We start from the raw sequence: 18540 nt of genomic DNA on the forward strand, positions 1-18540 counted from the left end.
AGTTAAATCTCGTGCAGGACCTGTTCCTCTGGCTTCATTTCTAAACCTTTCTCACTGCCTTTTAGCCATAGCGCTGTTCTGTTTAGTGGAGACCCCATAAAATTGCATCATCAGAGAAATCACACAAGATGTTTTTCCCATCGCTGCAATTTTTTTTTTTTACAAAGAACCAAGTCAAATGGAATATAATGAGGAGATATGAAAGAATGAGCTGATATCACCGCCAGCCTCAGATAGGATGTGAAACTGTGTCAAACGCATATCAAAGATAAAGAAAAAAAAATTGACAAAAATCCTGACGTTAAGCTTTCATTGACACTGTCAGCCATGTATTCATGCAACGACGTTATATTGAAAGCGGTTCGGTACTGTAGATCCCATTTGACTTGATTTCGATATATTACCAGGTCAGTTTTTATTTTAGGCTACTCTAAATATAAAGTGAGTCTAGACTATGCTCTTTCTATCGTTGACAATAATAACAGTTAATTGTTATCGTCAATGTGAGCGGAAGACGAAAATGCTACGACAAGCAAAGATAGGGGAGGCCTCCCCGCTTTCCTCTTCAAATGGTGGCATGCTGAGCTTTGCAGGAGAAAAAAGGGGGCGGCAGCCGAGGGGCACCGGGGAGTATTTGAGCCCCCCCCCCCCTCCTTGTCTGTTTTCAACGCGTCTTTCCAGCAGCGCGTGCACGCAAGGCAAGCCAAAATAGATAATGAAGAATGTCAAGCTAGAAAAGAGAAAATCACCTCTACCGAGACCAAGCTGTTCCAGAGGACTGGCTTGCATTCCGCCGCAACTCGGACTGATTTATTGCAACCCCCCCCCGCCCCACTCACTCGAGGAAGAATGAGTCTGTGGAAAAGCTCCACAGCTGGTTCATGCCAACCGCTTGCGACTTGCGATGACGAATGCCGTCCCTTTCTTGAATCGGCTGTTTTGTTCCGCTCCGTCGAAAAGACGGATGTTTCTTTTAAATCCGCTCCACACATGTGCGGATTCCATCATTCCGTATTGAAGCGGACTCTATAAGAAGCAATCGTGTTCTTGCCTTATCACGTTTCCTGCTCGTGTGGTCCCGAGCCACCGCCAATGTCCGCGCTGGGCCTCGGCCGCGTTCATCAACGCTAGATCCGGGGGTCCATGCAAACCCAATTAAGAATCAATTTGAGCTCGTGTCAGACAGCCTGGCGCCCGGAGAGGGATAAATGCTTTTAATATGAGCCCGCTATCATGGTCTCAGCGCCTTCCGTCATCTCTCATGTGCGCTCATGGCGTGCACGTGTGCAAGACGCTAGTCGCTCTCCTCTCAAGTGAAACAATCCCGCCACCGGGGCATAAATCATAAAATATCCCGGGACAAAGAGATTTTTTTTTTCCCCTCTTCTGCCCACTGTACTCATCTCATGAAATAGGCTTTTGAGTGGAGTCGCACGTTTGACAGGGATTGATGTGGCCACCGTGGAGATTTTGAGGGGAAAAAAAAATGGCCACCTTTGCTAGTCTGTCTTGCAAAAAGGTTTAAATCATTCTCAGTTCTTTTCACATCTGCCACAGCTTGCGCGCAGAAGAAAGGCTCACATTGTAGTCGAATTCACAATGGCATCTATTACGAGCTAGGCCCGCAAACCGTACCGCTAAAGATCCGCCATTAGCGCCGTCGTTTGAAAAGATTCGACCCAGTGTTCGGGATAATCCCTCGGACAGGTACAAGTGAGCGTCGGCATTATTGATTTCAAAATTGGGAGCGCTCAATTGGAAGGGAATGGATAAGGTATTGCGTCGGCCATTTTGGCTATCAGCGTCGAAGGGCTACGGTGATATTTTGTAGGAGAACGCCGGCGTGGGTAATGGCTTTGATTACCGGCTGCTGACAGCACACGCTCGAAAAACCAGCTCGCAGCGCAACTCGCACTCGGTTGGACTTCTTTTATCTCTCTCTCCGGGAAAATATACACTTCAGTCTCGGGCTACTTCTGAAAGGCACTCACATCTATTTCAGCTTGCTTTTTTTTTTTTTTTTTTTTTTTTTTTCTCTTCATTTCTTATTTTAACAGGTTTTCTCATGAGCTGCTTCAAAAAAAACATCTTCAAACCAAGCAACCTTGAGAGAGGATAATATCATCCTCTTTGCTAGATTTATTATTTATCGCCTCTGTGTTTGGTGTTAGGTTAGGTTTGTGCTCCGGGGCGCTAAAAATAGTGGCGGTCCCAGGCCGTTTGCTTGAATGACAGCTTTCCTTTCATGGGCATGCAAAGATGACCCTGTTTTCGTTTTTCCTTAAAGTTAAACCGGAAAAAAAAAAAAAAAATATATATATATATATATATATATATATATATATATATATATATATATATATATATATATATATATATATATATATATATACACACACATAATATAATTTAAAAAAAATGTCTTGAGTTCCAAACCCCCCAAAAAAGTGGTATAATAGCTCAAAATTTTTTGTTGTTGTTGTCTTTTATACTTCCTGTAACGTGCCTACTTCCTTTCAACAAAAGAACAATGAGCATTTGTTTCCATTTGTGGAATAGAGTCGACTTGTTGCGTCGGAAGCACTGACACAACGCTTGGATAAAGATAAACATGCGCCACTGGGGTACTGAATTAAAACAAAGTGCTTTAGTAAGCGTTTTAAAATGCTCCAGACTGAATCGCAATCCGTCCTCGCTCTGGATATGTTTATTTCAGGGTTGTTATTCTTCTAACAAAAGCGACAGTGATCCTGTGTCCTGTTTTCCCCAAATTTAAGCAAAGGGGGGGGTGGGGGGAGCTTCATAGCGTTGCTATATGAGCCAAAAAAAGACCTACCGAGTCTGGATCCTTGTTTCTTGTCAGACTTGATGTGCTGTAGTGAGCTGAATTCACCCTCTATATTCTGGATCTAACTTCTAGCTGTCAACTCAAGTCTCATGGGGAAGGGGCTTAGAAGGAAGCAAAAAGAAAAAAAATTTGAGTCTTATATAAAGTCCCGCTCCGGAAGCGAGAACATACTACGGCTGAACCCTCAAACCTCCTCCAAACAACCTCCAAAAAAACTTTAGAAATACACATTTGTACTGTAGGTGACTTCAAATCGTGCAAGCTAGCCGTTTGTGTTTCCCAACCATTTTCATTCTTAATTTAAATTTAAAATGATATTTAATCCTTTAGTGCCAAAGTCTCACGTGTGGCTTTTTGTGTGAGACATGTTTCCACCCCAAAAAATCTTTTGATTGGCTTCCAAATGTGAATGTTGAGGTTCCACTCTACATTTAACACAAAGTTCCGAATGTTTCCCAACTAAATTCCACTCAGTACGTGTTGACCTCAAAGCAAAGAAGAGCATGCTGCAAAAGGCAGATTATAAACATCCTTCAGCTACCGCATGGTGGCTTGGATGGAGGGCAATTGGATTTGATGGGTACCAGGAGATCTTTAATCTGTCATCTGCGGGGCAATTGAGGCCAGTACAGCGTCCACTTTCCACCAGAATCTTCCCAAACAAGCTATGTTTGCTCCTCTGGGCACACTTGTTGTTTCAGCAACCGTGGACGAAACAAGTTGGTAAACAAGCGGCCCGACACACATTTCCGATATTGCAGTTAATGTTTTGTGCTATCGTCAGCCAGGAGGATTTTGTTGGCCGGTAATGTGCCTGAAGTGTCGGTCAATTTGGTCCGGTTTAGCGATTAGCATGCTACCACGCAATTTGGTGATGATTTTGCGTGAACAGTGCATACCCATTATCTAGACATTTTAATTATATTCTATGTCCTGAAGAGATTATCTTTGATTTTTCACCGGTGTGGGCTGTGTTAAGCGTGATTCTTTTTTTTTTTTAACCTTCCTCATAAAATATTTTATACCAATCGCAGATGTTATCTGTTCAGGCGGGCAATGGACTGTCAAAAGGAATTACGGCCATTTTGGGCAAAAATAGAGGAGCAACAATTTGTGTTGAGTGCTTTTACAACACGTCATTCAGTTCATTCATTACAATGAAAATGAGACGATGAGTTTATAGCTGCCAGACAAGCTAACAGTTAAGCTAGCTTCTTGTGTTTTTTTTCTTCCACTATTCCTCATGCATTTTTTTAATTTTTCCACCAAGCTTGAACTTGTTTACATGCCGATGCACTCTTCTTGTTTGGAAGTTCATGAAGACAAATGACCTCCCTTACACTCTCAATAACAACTGAGAAGCAAAACACCAAAATAAAAAAGCTAGAGGAAAATGAATTATGTACAAGGGCAGAGGTGCATAAACAAAAAACTGACAAGGGCTATGATTTCAACTAAATCCTCTGAACTGTTGATGTAACATTAATTTGGATGAAAATAATCTTATCATAAAATATGTCTTTTCCATTCCACCATGGATGTCAAGATCGTGATCAGGTTGACCCTTTTCATCTGCCTCATTGCTGCGGCGAGCTACTCTAAACAAAAAGCCAAGCTACGCATGGAGAATTCCTCTGCAGAGAAGTCTGCATGGAACAAGAGCGTTTATCGAATCATCCTTTGATTCCCTTTCCCCCCCCACCCTCCTCTCTTCAATAAACGACTCCTCTCTTATAGGATGAGATGGCCTTTGAGTTTCAAGCGTTTGATCATAATGAGCAAAACCTCTTAGTAATGACTCGGGATGTATTCGCCGCAGCATTCCCAGCTCTACACTCTCTTCTTCTTCTTCACCACACCCCGCGTTTATTCCGCAGCCCTTGTCCACACAAGATGACAACAGTTTTAAAGGCGTCACGAGTGACTTGACTCCTCCATCTCCCCGCGGGCCTCAAACCCAAAAGATCACAAAGGAGCCCAAAAAAAATGTACTTATGTAATGACGTTCACGTTGTACTTACACGCGAGCTGCTCGTTTGTTCTTTGTCTGCTGATGATTTTACGTGATGTTACTAAGCTTTATTAGGCTTTTTAAATAAATTGATAAACCAGTGTAAAAGGATCCGTATGCTCAAGTCACATGTGACCGTTAAACACATTCCGAGCGCAGCGCAGCGACAAAGTGCGATCTTTATTTTTACCTGCTTTTAATTATTGCACAGAAACGTAATAACTTTGCGATAATGAGCCGTCATAGGTAATCTTATGTGGATGTTCCCCTGGTATTTACTCCCCTCTACTCCTCCCCCCCCCCCTCCCCCTTGCCAGCTATAGTAATTAAAATATATTGGGTGAGCAAAACCAGGAGGCAAATGTGGAAGCTACAGATGTTGGAAAGATGAAATGAAAATATCAAAAAGCAAGCTTACCTTACGTATTACTTGACTGCAGGCATCAGATCCGCTGCTGATTCACTCTCGACCATTTTGAGGTCTAATGTACGATATCAGCTGTAGGAAGTGCTTTAGATAAGCTTCAAGAGGACCTCCGCTACCACACTGGAATGGTGTTCAGAGAATTCAGAAAGCACTTCTCCTTTCCCATGTCATAGTATTTAAAAAGTACATTTATTTCTACACTTTTTATACAGTATGTGTAGCAATCAAGCAATTAATTCACTCTGATTTCCCCCCAAGCTCAATCAAGGAAATTTCACAACACTATCAACTGCCAACAACACCAGACGTGAGATATTCAAATGAGATGTATTGTGCATTCTTTTCTCATAATTCAGAATATTTCACGGGTGTTCTCATAACAGGCGTGGTATATTTTTTATCGAAATGACCCAAGGATCAGGAATTATATTGCCAAGTTCTCAGACAGAAAATATTAGACATGGTACAGGAAGTGCATTTATTTTGACATTTCATTTTCCTGTCTACACAATAAATGAGCAGTTTTGCATTTTGCAATTTGTTCCTAAACGTGACCTTAAAAAGTCTCTACTAATTTGATTGGTGTGATGTTTTTCCGCTTTGCCATTAACAACCACTAGGAGCGCTATTGGTACATTTTGTTTTTGGACACAACATAAAGTGTTCCTCACATTTCTTTCTTTGGCATTTAAATCAGCAGCAGCCTCTCTCAACATTTGCATACACTTTCCAAGGAAACTCCAATTTGGTGTTGTAATGATGAGCTCCTTTAAAACTTGTTATTAACTTGATGGGGCTCCGTTCCTGCGATGACAAGTCTTTCCAACCCACAAATGAGTCGGCAGGAAAAACTCCTTAAATTCTGAGCTGTTATTTTTAGGGGGTTTTCAACACAGGCGAGAATGACATGGTGCCTTGAAACAGCCAAGCTAAGCATTTTATAAAAAAAAAAAAAATCTCATTTTTCTCTGTGCGTGTATTTACATATACAGTGTGGTGACCACAATGAATAAGACAGCCAGCCATCCAGGGAGAGTTCACACTTTTGTTTTCAGGCCATACATAAACATGATTTCTCTCGGTATGATGATGTGAGCTTGTAAATTTAGTCTGCCTCACTCATCTTTTCACTTTCCACCTGGTGAGCATGACCCAAATCTCATGTGTGTGGCTCGACGTCTGTTTTGATACCAAAGCCACGGGTAACAGAGACCACTCACCCCGGCTATGTATTTTGGCTCATGAGAGGGAGCCAAGTGACATTTCAGACGTTAATAGATTCTCATTTTGCGGTTGAGTATTTGTACTTGGACTGACTCCACTTAAGCAAATACATCCTGAATTAAATGTCTGATTTCGCACCAGAGAGGGAGCTCTTATTGTCAATGCCGAGGAGCTAAAAATAGTGGAGAAGCCATTCGTGAGATTTCAAATGAGGACGCGACGTTACAAACCTGAGGAGAGCGTCGCCACAAAAAGGGCCTTCCGTTTCCCTTTGTACCGTCTGACTGCTAAGACAACTTCGCATGGTGTTTGGAGGCCTAATGACAAGGCGTACTAGACAACTCGTGTTGCCGTGACGATGGGGATGCACAGCATTTGTGTGGCGACCCAATAAAATATTTCTCATCCCCATTTTCATATTATTTTGCACCTAGCAGCTGGCGTATTCATAGCTTTGGTTCTTTTATAAGCAAACATTTTGTTGTCCGGTTAGCCATTAAGATTAGATCATATTTGCCCGCAAATGGAATTTTAATGCTCATGTGTTACAGCTTACAGTAATGCGCTCTCAACTTTGGAGTGGTAATTCCAGCAACAGAGCATAATCACGGTCCCAACAGTCAGTTGGGGTTTCAGTTGTAAATCTCATCAGGGACATAAAACAAAGTTAAAAATAAAAACAATCAGCATATCTTCTTTGGAACCACCAGAGGATGTGTGGTGTGGTTAGTAAACAATACATATCTGGGGTATTAATAGAATATATTTATTTAATATTACTATCCGATGGAAACTCAAAACCAAACATCCCCCCAATGTTATGAACGACTATCATGCTAACTAAATAATTTAGAAACGGATATAGTTATAGCTTGAAAACCCTCTGATTACCCTTATATAACGCTTTTACAGCCGTGGCTGTAACAAAGCACTTTACAGAACATATAAAATAATACAACAAGAACACATCAGAAGCATTTTTATTGACAGTCTCCAGTTTTAGTGCTTGAAATTTGCAAATAACAAAATAATTTCCTATCTAGCTTGATAACAACTTCCTGTTTGTCATGCTATCAACTCATCTAGCAAGTTAACAATCAAATTTAGCACATGAGCTAATAATTATAGTCCAGAGCTGTTAAATCCATGCCCAGAAGAAAATAAATAAATAAATATATATATAAAAGTAATTCAGGTCAAGACGCTCGACCCGGTCACGTGACATGTTTCCCCCAGTCGAGCTCGTAAAGCTAGCAAAAATGAGTAAGAATTTATTTTGAAAAATAGTAAAATTCTGCGATTCTCTCCTAATCACATCCGCCGGTGCATCTATGTCTCTTGACGCTCGTTCCTGTCATGTGACGTCACCCCAGTTGAGCCCGCGAAAGTAGCAAAAATGAGCAAGAAACAGACGTTTGGAAAGCTTCTTCAGAAAGGGAAAAAAGCCCAAGAAGAAGAGGCTACGACTTCTAAGTCAAGGTAAACTGAGTTTAAAAGCAAATTTCTGGAGTCCTACTTAAAATATGAATTTATCGATACAGGTGACTGACACCCTCAGCCCACTCGGCATATGTGGCGGCCACAGGCTAGCTAACGAGGCAATGAAAGCTTCAAAACTGCTTCGGAACATGGAGACCAAGCATCCTGCATTAAAAGACAAACCTTTGGAATTTTTTGAAAGAAAAAAAACGAACAAGAATGACAGAACCACAACCACATCAACAAACGTGCGACCATCGTTCTTAGTGGCTAACCGTATTGCTAAGACGAAGAAACCTTTTACCATTGGTGAAGATTTGTGAGAAACAAGCTTTCACTAATTCAACGTAAAGGTGAGTTTTATTTTTTTTATATTTGTTTGTTATATTTGTTATAAAGGCCGGTTCTGACACGTAACCGGTCCATGGCGCTAAAAAGGTTGGGGACCACTGAGTTAAAGCACCTGTGGCTAAAGCTAAACTGTGGCAGTTTTTACTTTCTGGACTTGGAATTGACACCTCTGGAACAACCTGAATTTACCTGAATCCATTCCGTTTCTGACAACACTCCACTCCATGTTAGTGCTGTCATTTTACACAACCTAACGAACTACTTTTCTGTCAAGATAATTAGTTCCTGTTTTGCCAACGAATCATTTCGCTAGAGAATTAATTACCTATGTAGGCTACCACAAGGGTTAATGACAGTTTGAATCCATTCCGAATTCAAAATGGATTTGAGTGAATTCCACTCCGGGATTTCCTCGCGTCTGTGTCCAGCCAGCTGCTGCAAAGCGTCGGTCCAATGCTCCTTGCTCGTCTGCTCGCTGCTCAGTTGTCGTCTTGACAGCGTTCGAGTTGTGTGGATGCGACATGCGCGTGGTGGCGTGCAACTAAATCCCGGAGCTCAGCGAGGATCCCATCTCAACATGACCCTGCTTGAGTGTGCCGCCGTCGGGCTTTAAATACTCTCCAGACCCACTTTGTCACGATCTGCACGGGACTTTTTTTTCTTTCAATTCACCTCCCCACTCCAACCGTTCTCTTTTTAAACGGTGCTCGCGGGGCTTTACTTTTGAACACCCCCGATCCTCTCCTCGCATATGGAGCTATTCGTCCCGACTTGGATGTATCGACGTGTGCGGGAGCGTCTACCCGCCACCGCCGCCTGTCCGCTGTGAGGCCACCCGAACATGCAGCCGAGCTGAGTCCGTTTTTGTGTGACCCGAAGCTCAGTTTGTGGGGGCCTCCTCCTTTGAACCAGGCCAGCCGAGTTGAAAGGGAGCAGGGTGTCGATCTGAAATTTCCACTCCTTCATCCTTCTGCCACAGTAAGTAGCATCTCCTCAATAGACCCAGAACGTTTAATTACAATGCAGGAGAAGTGGCTGACTTTAGAAAATGTTCTATAATCTCAAGAAAATAGCAATGTAGAGTTTATCGCGTTTGTTCTGACATTTGGAAGAACTGAATACACGCGTTTGTGTCTGGCCAAGTGCAATATCGTATTTTGGTAACATCTTTGAAGAGCATCTTTAGTAGCTGGATGTCACTTGCTGTCTCCATTTACCTCCATTTGCAGCTATAAAATAAGATCACTGCTCAGAGCATGTATAATTCACAGAGCTCCATGCCAGTCATGCGAGATGATGGCGCGCACACAGACGCACTACACAGACAGACGCACGCTTGCGCACGCAGACAGATGCAGAGTTTTTACAGGCTAGGGAGCAATAACTGCCAGCCCCCCTCTTGCATTTTTTGGAGGCAGACTCCTGAGAGCAAGGCACTGCTGACACATCAAGGTTAAAACAATTCTGATGAACGGCGTTCAATTTTGAGCTCGCATTGCGGCGTTATATAAGGCAAACCTCGTCAAGTAATTGGACATTAATTTAGAAGAACGTGTTCCGAGAAGATGTTGGAGTGAGCGTTTTTATACAGACCCATGAGGTCACTAGTCAAACTAGTCTTACAAGGTGATATCCTTGGTGGTCTTCCACGGCAAACTCATCCAATCATGCCTTTATTTGCTGTGGGGCTCCAAAGGGAAGCATGCGATTGTCCAAAATGTCTCGGTGGTGGACCATTAATAAGACGAATGTGCTCATAGTTAGTAATTGATGGAGCCCTGACTGCCTAGTTGTTTTTGGAACCAGAATTGGTATCTTGGACTTCATAAGTCCTACTAGAACAGGAAAAATAGAACCAGTAAATAAATGTAATAATGAAAAAAAAAAGCAATCTAAGTGAAGCTGGGAAAATTATGTTGGCAGTAATCATAAAAGATAAAAAAAAGAAGTGGCACAAAACGTCATGCCATTTTCTATAAAAAATTATTTTCACTGCAACTAATGTTCACATAGTTCATATTAATGCCTATAATAATTGCATAGTTGATTTTGTTGTTTGCTACCTTGAGTGGAAATGGACATCATGTGCCTGATTAGAAATGCAATAATAATAATGAAAAAAATATAATGTTCATGATTATTTATGAAGAAATTGATTTATTTGATCTAAGTAGCTTCATATGTGCAGGAGGGAAGTCAGTTTCTTTGAAGCTGTGTTGCTGTTTTTTTTTTTATTACTATATATGTGTTTATACAGTCACTGCGTAAGGATGTATCGTCCTTGGCTCAATTATTAATGCATTGTTTCATATGTGTAGATTTCAGTTTTGTTCAAGTCGTCTGAGTGCAAATTTGGGAAGAAATGTGAATGTGAGGTGAAATGCAAAATGGTGGAACAATTATTGATTCTTCTCTTTAAAGAGGATTTGTGTTTTTTTTTCTATGTTAGTCCCTCTGAGGTTTTGTTTGTTAGAATTCCATGGTTAGCCGTTTTAAATGCGCCAGTGGACCATTAATGGCCCAAGGTTCCCTCACCCACCCGGTGGTTCAATGATATCGACCTACTCATTTTAAGTAATCGATTTAAGATTTGGGAGGACTAAATGGTGTCTTATATACGAGGCCGCCATGGATCAATCCATTGATTAAGAGGTGTGTCCCAATACTTTCCAAGCGTGAAATGTATCCAGCAGCTGTCAGGGTATGTAAAAGAGGAGCGCTTGTACTTTTCTGGCCGATGCCAAGCCAGCTCATGCTTTTGTGTGACGTCATCTGCATGTCGAGAGATGACAAATTCGGGTTTATTTTTGAACTTTGACGTTTTGGTGTGAACCTAAAGTCCTCTTGGCCTGGTGGAAGAAAGGGAGGGAGGAGGCAGGTCCTCTGTTCTTTGACGATTGTGTGAAAAAAAATCCCTGCTTTTCAGCTTGCACTGTAGGCATTGAAAGAGAGCGAGCGGGAGGAGGACAAATGTTCTGCCCCCCCCCCCCCCCCCCCCCCCCCCCCACACACACACACACACACACATACACTCTCTACCTCCACTCCATCTCTCACCCGAGCCAGGCATGCTGCTCGAGTCCATTTGTCGGCGTCGTCCCGGGAAGGAAGTGCCATCTCATGTCGCCTGGCTGGCGCAAATGGTTCCAATGCGGACGAGTGTGAATTCTAACGGCTTTTTCTAACTTTCCATTTCCATATCAAAGTGCTTGCATTTCAATAGGGAGAACATGAGCCAGCAGCACCGCCCGCTCTCCTCATTCCTTTCTCCCTCCTCTTCCTCTCAAGCAGCCTCATCCTGCTGCTGGTTGACGATACAGCCGGCGTTTTTTTTTTTTTTTTTGAACAGTTTGTTTGTGATTATGATTCAGCGAGAGAATTTGCCGGCCGTAATCTAAATCATCAAACGCCTTTTATAGTCTTTTAGTGGGAACATTGGCCACCTTGGATCACCTCCACCCCCCCCCCCCCCCCCCCCCAATCCCCTCCAGCCCTGTAGCACACATTGACAAAGATCTGATCTTAAAGGGACAGAATAAAGCATCCAGTGTATGCGTACGGACTGTAAGCTGATGGAAATGTGTTTACTCACTTTGGCTGCTCGTTTGGCCACAGACATCTAAAATAGCTGGAGGGAATTTTCTCCTCACGCTGTAAAGCTTTGGAACTAGATGTGACACTGAGCAAGCGATTGTGTGCAGCAGAAATAATATTGCTTACACTTTGCGTGCAGCTATTGTGAAGAAAAAGACTCTGACAAGACTGTTTTTGTTTTCCCATGCTCATCATTCTTTTTTTTTTTCTCGTAGTTGGCTGAAGAGGAAAGTGATAACTCTTATTAGTTTCACAATGGGGATTTTTTTTTTTACTTTTACACGAGGCTCACAATGGAGGACTTGGAATTGGTTTTGATCTTTTTGTTTTTTTTCTTTTGGTTAGTGACACCACAGAAGTAAACCACTGATTTTCGTCATACAACCAAAAAGTGACACTTAAGTCTCGACCAATTTGAAAGTCAACCCATAATGCAGAACACGCATTTTAGTTTGTGTCTTTGGACTCCAGATGTGCAACTCTGCAGATTACCCGAGGGCCAAAAATCTCTTAACATCAAACGGCGACTTAAAGAACTAGAACATGTCCTTAGGTTTAATGCGGCTAAGCGTGTGTTGCTGTAGTCGCGAGAGCTCAGGCCTGCAGTCTTTTTGTTCGAAGCAGTTTGAGAAGTAGGTAGGGGAGGGTAGGGGAGAGGGGGAAGTGACAGATGCTCACCTGCCATCTTCACTCACCGGGCGTGGGCTTTGACAGCTGTCTTGTCTCATTCCCTTTGATGCTCTCGCACTGAAACGTCGGACAACAAATGGAGAAGAAGGCAAAGAGAAGGATGGCCCGCCATGAATCATCGCTGCCGGTCAAGACGGGACGCTTCCGTTCCGATCACAGGATGAGCAGTCACCCACAAAGCCATCCCCGGTTGAATTTATGTGTTAAAATGTTTTCCCTACTAGTTGTTGTGAATTGAATGGAGCTTTTTCACCTTCAAAGTGGCACTGTTGTAAAATGTTTTCCCCTCTTCTCATCTCTGGTATTGCAAAAAAAAAAAAAAAAGCCAAAGGTTTAAAACAGTTTGTGGTTGAGATACTACTGAAGATGAAGTCTCAAAAACTGTTTTGAATTGCATCTGAGTTGCGAAATGTCTAGCATGGTATGATTATAAAGGTTGTTCTTGAGGTTACACTCACGGTTTATTCACCCCACTTGTCCGCCATAAACGAACCCTGAGTGCGCAATTATCCACGACGACTTTTGACTTAACTCGCGTAGGCTAGCGTTCTGTCTTGTTTGTGTGGGAAGGTTGCAGTGCTAACAGTACAGAAAAGCATGGTCAGGTCATCGCTACTTGATTGTTTTCTTTTTTAAAAGGTTGCTGCTGAGCTACCGCTACGCTTCACGCCTTTTGCTAGCCCCACCCAGCGTCGTGAACCGGCAAGACAAAAACAACCTAGCAACATTTGTCACTTCCAAAATCAATGACAGCAGTGTTGGCAGAAGGTATTGTGGCCCAGGATTAAATTGTAAGTCCCGTAAACTATTTAGATCCCACTTAAGCACAGTAAATGTTACCTGGTGGCATTTTGCAAAAATCTCAGGAGGCGTGATTGGCAGCTAGCTTGATGGGAAGACAGATGTAAACACGCGCACCTTGGCGGAGGCCATTTTGTTTATTCACCAAAGTGCTGCCGGGCGAGCTTTCCATCGAACTGTGAATCCCCAGCACGGCTGTTATGTGACTCCCGTAGCCAAATACAAGGAGACAAATGAGCGGAGTGATTACGCGTGTGTGTGTGTGGGTAGTTAACTTGATGGATGTGCGCGTGGTGGCGAGGACATCGACGGCGGCAGGGGGAGGAAATCCTCTCCTGTACTACCTACCACCTTCCGTGTTCCAAACGACGGTTAACTTTCCCCCACTGCTTCTAAAATGGATATTTAATGATCAACAGAGCCTTAAAGGTCTTAAATCGGAGCGCCCCCGTGTACTCCCCCCACAACCCCCCTCGGTGTTGTCAAAGAAGGCGATACGCTTTAAAAACAAAAAAAGAAAAAGGAGCTTGTTGCCTTGAGTGATGGATGATCAGAGGTCCGTTTGGGCTGCGCTTTAACCCTTTGCTGTTTGCAAATCTCTCCCAGTTGGGGAGCCGTCGGTGGTGCGTGATGGATGTGTCCTGGGTCTTTAGGCTCCATCTATCACAAGATTAGCACTGACCTGAGAGTTGTCCGGGCCGCCCTCGCTTCTCCGTTTGTCCAACTCTCTCCCTCCTGCCATTAGCACATGTTGCTTTTGTCCCAAGGCGGGAGTTGCCAACGTGGGTCACATGAAGCGTGCGCGCATTTAAAAAAAGGGCGCACCGACGCACCATCCATCTTCCTGTGCTTTGTCTCGTCCCCCAAATTCCTAAATAATTTCTTGTAATTACCCAAGAAATTGACATTTCAGTTCATGCTCCACTGCAGAGGAATGTCTCCCAATGAGCTCCCTCCCTCCACCTAGCCCACCCGACCCCGCACCCTTCCCGCGGCATTCACCATATCATATAAAAATGTAAATCACTCGGCTGATGTAGTGTGACGGTATTATTTCTCATTTGGCGCAGAAAAGTGGGAAAAAATGGAAGCTGGTACAGTGTCTTTCATTTCCCACATGTGCAGTCCGCAGCTCGCTTCGACTTTGATTGACAGCCGGTATTCTTCTCTCGGAGCCTTTCGTGCGCAAAAGTTACTCAGTCGAATTAATAGCAAAAAATAATTCGACTGGTATCGCTCCTTTGCTTCCATATTTAGCGCACCGGTGCTGCCGTGCTTGAATGTCACCTCCCACGATATGTCATTGCTGACATTTTTAAATACTTTTGCAAATATAGAACGAATACTCGCATTGTTTTTATGCTGGTGCAAGAGAAGTCTTTTCGAGGTAATCCTCATAGAAGATACAGATGAGAATTTAGCTTTCAGTTCCTTGACATGAAGTGCTTTTTATTTTTTTTATTTTTTTTTTAAAAACTAAAGTGCAGCGTGGAATGGAGTGGAATGCCGAGGCTTCCAGCTAATCCTTTTCACATTCAAACCCGAAGGCCATTTGGAACAAACCAAAGTACCTCCATCTTCATCTTCTGAAGCTAGTCAACATGTGAATGTAGTCCATGAGCCCAAAAAGAAAGTTGCTAACTTTCTGTTTTAATTTCTTTAGCAGCCTGTTTAGGCTAGCGAATTCCAGTTTGAATAATAGCGCCCTCTGTTGGTAGCTGCAAAATAACTGTACGGCGAGCAATCAGTGAAATTTCACATGATCCTCCAAATTTTTTAACCATAAAATGAAGTCACAGGCCAGTTTATCACACCACATTTGACCTTCAATGTTATGTCAGATTTAAAGGTGCATGTTTTGTATGACATTCGAGTTACGGGTCTTATCTTGGCTTGGTGCTAGCAGGTTTTTCAAGGTGAGGGGTTATCTCCCAATCCCTTGACAGTTCTCGGGGGGGCCGTGATTGTCAGGTGTTGTCACGTAGGATGGGAAACTACGGCCCGGAATGGCACGGCTTGCTTTCACAACGCGTCAGCTCACTCAGCCGTCTTGCTAGCGCGACGTGTCGACGCAGTCGTCCATCCTCTGCGCCACAGGGGAGCAGCTTTCAAGGGTAATTTTGGCGGCTGCTGTAAGACAACTTTTAAATCTAGGTTTCAACCTATGAAGCATTAAGGCGACAACCCCCTCGAAAATAAACCAATGATTATGTGGAATCGGAATTTGGCCGCGCTAGCTGGGCTAATTTGTGATAACTTTGTAGCGGCTAAGGGGCACCGATGATCGGCATCTTGAGTTCTGATGAAGTTCTGTCTGCTAATTAGTTCACGGCGGGAGTTTTAATTAGGGGACATAATCATCCTGTCATTCAGTAGCTGTCATAAAAGATGTTTTGAAAAGTATGTATTCTTGTTATCAGGGCTGAACACAAGCTTTTCTTTTAAATTAGCGTGTTTTGTGGAATAGCCGAGAAGAGATTTCAGCGAATAAAAAAAAAAAAAGTGTGAAATTGGGGGCGGTTTCCCTGCTATTGATGTCTTTTCTGGACTTTTCTAAGCCAGAATACTGCATGGAGACAGTTCCAGTGATGGGAGCCTTGCTTGTTTTCAATAGGAAGGTGCTTCCAAGACCTTTGTTAGAGCGTTTTAATTACAGCAGCGCTGGCTGTAATTGATCCGGGCTTAGAGGGATTTAACTGTCAATGAGAGCGAGCCCGGGCGTTAATACAGCCCAGCCAACGCTTCCACCTTTGTGTGCTCTTTTTTTTTTTTTTTCATTCTCCTTCACGTCGTTGACTCGCATCTGTCGGCCTAGCGGTTAAACGGGCCTCACCGGAGCGCCCGTCGCCTGTTTCCACTCGAACATGTCTGTTGCCGGGGGTCGCCGCCGCCCTGCTTGGTCTTCTGGCAGAGCATTCACGGCTCCTTATGTTGTCACCCAGAAGCTTTAAACTTTCATAAGGCTGTTAGATAATGCTTCCCGATGAAGGTGAATTATTGATGGCCTTGTATGAGTGGGACTGGGCAGGCAAGCTTTTAACTCTCCAAAGCTGCTGCTGCTGCTGCTGCTGCTGTTGGCTCGCTTATCCGGTAACTAAGGGACACAGCACAAACACTCAAGGAATGATGTAGTGGGGAAGAGTGAGGCGAGAATAAAGCAAAGCAGGCAAAGAGGCTGAAAATAAAGGGGGGGGCTTGCATTCCTTACATTGACTGTTTGGTTGCGCCCCAGCTTGGCAACACTGAAAAGCTTTACATCAACGCAACTAGCCTGGGCCATTTTTCTAAAGAACAGAGAAGCAGTATGGTCGCCACCTTCCGCTTCTATTTGTTGATTTCACAGTCGTCTCTGGAACGACAAATGTTTCCAGTCGGGCACCTGAATTAAAACAAGAAGTGTGAGTTATGTCAGTTGTTGGTGCTAGAATGGGCATTTGTCAAAGAGGCCTTGTAAATGTTTGTACGTTCGGCCGCTTTAGGTTTGAAACGACTATTTAATCAAGTGCCTTAAGGAAGGTGCACATATACTGACAATCAAATGTGAACATTTGTCTTGCCTTGAAATCAAAGTCAACAAGTTCTACATGTCTTGGAAAAACTGTCCCGTGGTGTGGGTCCATTATACGTTGGATTCGATGCGCATTGTTCCACGGTTGTGGCGGCGCATGTTCGCTCTCAGGTCGCCCGATTTGATGCTTTACAAGATTCGATAGTGCTGACGCTAGAATCCGAAGTTATTTTCACGTCTTTCAACTACGCATTAGTTCTGAGTTTTCCTTTGTTGTTCGGTGTAATGCAGGTAGCCTTGGTGCCCTCCTAATGGGGAAAAATGGAGAAATCTTTTTTTTCTCTTCAATGTAATGGTGTGAGTCATTTGCTTTTGGATGAAGGTGCCATTCTGTGTGCCTTTAGTGTCATAATCTGATTTTAAAAAGAGAACTAATGCATTTTCTCAAACATTCTCCAATAGCGCATCATCGACCTGAAGAAAACTTGTAATTATCTCGGTTCATCGACGCTATAGCTTGTTGTTACAGTTCCAAAAACAGCACCACCCACATGGTAACATATTGCTAAATTAAAACAGATTTTGGGTTAAGTACACTGTTCCATGTAATACTTAGTACCTCTTTGTTTCTCCAAAAGATTTCCATTCATTTTGGTTTTATACTTCAGATTCACTTGATGAAAATTGTAACACACCAGGAACATTGTTTCCTATTGTTCCAAACAATTATAATAATTAAAAAACCTCCCCCGAGTTGAATAAATAAATGCCCCCAGCCACCATTTATGGAGATATCATGATTATTGTGATGAAGCTTCACATGTATTTGTCTAAAGTCATGCCACGTTATTAGCCGCTCGCTACCTGATCCTAATAAGCTCGTAGTTAGCGTTATCTCTCGTTGCTATTTCAACAAGTGACAGATTGTGTGATTACTCAACGCACCGGGGTCGTAATTAACACCGAGTACAACTCCCGAGATGCCGAGCGACGTCGTCGAAACGCGCTCACCATTTGGCTGAGAGCTTCCAGCCGAGCAAACAAAGTCAGGAATTGTGTTTTCAGCTGTTTCTCCTTTGCACAAACCAGTTAAATTGGCATGGAGTCAGAGACACGGTAGATAAATCTGCTCAGGGTCACCTTTGAAGAAGAAAATAAAGCAGTTTTAGACGACAGCTAGGGTACAAGGTGGTAATTTTGGTGCATTGGAAGGCAAAACAAAAAAAAAAAGGAGTCCGACTTGTTCAATTTCCCTGTGCTAATGCACCAGATTGATTGTCTGTGTCTGGTTTCCAAAGAAACGGCGAGCCGTTTGCCAAATTAATAGCCCATCAATGTCCAGACTAGCAGCATGTGTTTGGCTGCATATATTAAGTTTGTGCATCATTTCCGAAATACAAGCAAACTGTAGAGGCGGGCAATATGGCCAAAACAGTAATAGCTGCTTCTTGTGATTAAACACTAATGCATCTTTAAAAAGACCAGAGTCGTAATTCAGAATAATCACACAAATTAAATGCTATTAAATTGTAACACGCGGGTATAAATTTTGCCAAATATAATTACAAGGCACGTTTGGATGATGGGTTAATTTATCGTAATTTAAT

At 43.0% G+C, this 18540-nt stretch overlaps 1 protein-coding gene across 11 annotated transcripts in view; it reads left to right on the forward strand.

Moving 5' to 3' along the window:
* Positions 1–7850: 7850 nt before the first annotated feature.
* Positions 7851–18540, forward strand: part of LOC125985293 (adhesion G protein-coupled receptor L2) — a 68982-nt gene continuing 58292 nt past the window's right edge. For 10 of the 11 annotated variants that reach the window (XM_049747965.1, XM_049747969.1, XM_049747968.1 and 7 more), the window contains exon 1: positions 8827–9318. The gene's annotated coding sequence lies outside the window, so the exon portion shown is untranslated. Of the gene's footprint in view, positions 7990–8051; positions 8343–8826; positions 9319–18540 lie in introns of those variants that run through there. The other variant, XM_049747966.2, reaches the window with a different exon arrangement.

This window comes from Syngnathus scovelli, chromosome 17 (genome assembly GCF_024217435.2).
Source record: "Syngnathus scovelli strain Florida chromosome 17, RoL_Ssco_1.2, whole genome shotgun sequence".
NCBI classification, from domain to species: domain Eukaryota; kingdom Metazoa; phylum Chordata; class Actinopteri; order Syngnathiformes; family Syngnathidae; genus Syngnathus; species Syngnathus scovelli.